At 42.8% G+C, this 2588-nt stretch overlaps 1 pseudogene; it reads left to right on the top strand.

Moving 5' to 3' along the window:
* Positions 1–2240: 2240 nt before the first annotated feature.
* Positions 2241–2359, top strand: LOC124617172 (annotated as a pseudogene).
* Positions 2360–2588: the final 229 nt, after the last annotated feature.

A 2588-nucleotide genomic window follows, 5' to 3' on the forward strand; every position in this document is an offset into this window, starting at 1 on the left:
GGGAGCAATGTCAGCTGCAAGCAACGAAAAGCCGACGAACGCTTGGACACATGATACTTACTTACTTACTTACTTACTTACTTACTCACTGGTCATACCGGACTCGAGAGTCAATTACCGCAGCAACGTATTTTCGCCATGTGTCCCTGTCTTGGGCTATTCCTTCCATTCAGCTTCAATACCTTGGCTCCTCAAATCAGCCTTCATATTGTCCTCCCATCTACGCCTCGGTCTCCCCACAGGACGTTTTCCCTCTATGCGCCCTACCAGTACTCCGCGCGCTGCCCTGTCCTCATCCATTCGAGCTACGTGACCCGCCCATCGCAGCCTACGTGGTTTAATAATACTGATTATGTCAGGGCTTGAATAGAGTTCGTGAACCTCTTCGTTATGCAGTTTTCGCCACTCTCCGCTAATGTCACCCCTTTTTGCTCCGAAAATTTTCGTCAAAATTTTGTTTTCAAATACCGGAAACGGCTTTTCATTTTGCACAGTGAGAGACCAAGTCTCACACCCATACAACATAACTGGTAGAATAATAGTTTTGTATATTCTAATCTTTAAATTCCTAGACAATATCCGTGATGAAAGTAATCTATTCAGTGAGAAGTAGCACACATTTCCCACCCGTATTCTCTTCTTCAGTTCGGATTCAATCTCATTTTTCTAAGTGATGTCCACGCCTAGATACTTAAATGTGTTCACTTTTTCAAACTGCATGTCTCCAACGCTTAACATTTCCTGATCTACTGCTGTTGGCATTCTAGTAGTAACCAGGTATTTAGTTTTTTCTTCACTTATCCTTAGACCTACATCTTCACTAGCCTTGATTAACGCATTCGCATCTGCTGCTACAGATTCTTTCCTATCGCTAATGATGTTTAGATCATCTGCATAGCCTAATATCTTAATATTTCCTTTTAACTCCACACCCTCTGAATTATCTGCTGCCACTCCTACAATATATTCTAGGACTAAATTAAAGAGTAGCGGAGACAGGGCATCTCCCTGCTTAAGTCCGTTCTTTATTACAAATTCTTCTGACTCCAATTTCCTCACGCATACTCTACCTTTTGTGTTTTTCAAACTCGATTCTATAAGTCTAACGAACTTCTTTGGTATTCCAAGTTCCAAAAGAATTCTGTACAATTTTGACTGCAATACTGAATCATATGCTTTTGTAAAATCTATGAAAAGATTATGAACTGGTTTATTGTATTCCCATTTCTGTTCCAATAATATTAATATTTGGTTAATATTTGGTCTATAGTTGATCTGTTCCTCCGAAAGCCGGCTTGGTAATCCCCCACAGTTTCATCTGCATATGGTGTAAGCCTGCTTAGCAGAATATTAGAGAAAATTTTGGAACATACTGGAAATAGCGATATCCCTCTATAATTACTACAATCCATTTTGTCACCTTTCTTAAAAATTGGGATCAGAATCGACTTCTGCCACTCTTCAGGTATCATCTCTGAGATCCATACTTTAGTTATCACTTTGTGAACTACTTACACCAATTTCTGTCCCCCATTTTTAACTAATTCTGCAGTTATGCAGTCTGATCCTGGTGCTTTATGGTTTTTCAATTTGTTGATTGCATCTCTTACTTCCTTTAACGTTGGCTCAGGTATGTGGGGAACTGCTGTACGTATTTTGTACGCCTGCTCATTTCCTGCTTCCTGGTGTACATTTAATAGATGCTCAAAATACGCCCTCCATTTACTTAATATAGCACTGGGGCCTGTCAGTATTCCCCCAGCATCCCCTCGAAGTGCATTTGTCCTAGCCTTGAAGCCCATCCTGTACCCAGTTATGTCTAGGTAAAGTTCCCTAATGTTTTTTGTTTTACTGTTTACTTCCATTTTTGTAATTTGATTGTTCAAATAATCCCTCTTCTTTGCCCGTAGCCTACGACCAACTTCCCTTCTCAAGTTCAAGAACTCCTCTCGTTTTCTGTCTCCCATTCCATCCCAATCTAATCGCGCTTTTCTCCTTTCCTTTACCAATTTCTTGCATTTCTCATCAAACCATGGTTTCCTCCTGTTCTTCTTAATTGTACCTGTCGTGACCTTCGCTGCCTCTTTGATATTATTCCTTGGACACATGATGGATTAGAATATTAGAGGAACTGCGTGTCGAATGCGGTGAAGGATGGGTTCGTATTTGGTCACTGTGAGGAGGCACTTCCATCTACACTGATGCGTCAAAACAATTTAAACATTTGCTTAACCGTGTATGCCAAAGGCGTTGCCGCAGTGGTAACACCGGTTCCCGTCAGATCACCGAAGTTAAGCGCTGTCGGGCATGGCTAGCGCTTGGATGGGTGACCGTCCTGGTCTGCCAAGCGCTTTTGGCAAGCGGGTTGCACTCAGCTCCTGTGAGGCCAATGTGGGAGCTAGTTGACTGAGCTGTAACAGCTCCGGTCACGACAGGTGACAGAGGCCGTGAGAGCGATGTGCTGCTTGCATGCCCTCCCTATTCGCATCTGGTGACGTCTTACGGGTAAGGATGACATGGCGGTCGGTCGGTACCGTTGAGACTTCCGAGGCCTACTCGGACTGGGTTTTAATAGTTTTTTGGTCCAC

Source organism: Schistocerca americana, chromosome 5 (assembly GCF_021461395.2).
Source record: "Schistocerca americana isolate TAMUIC-IGC-003095 chromosome 5, iqSchAmer2.1, whole genome shotgun sequence".
NCBI lineage: Eukaryota > Metazoa > Arthropoda > Insecta > Orthoptera > Acrididae > Schistocerca > Schistocerca americana.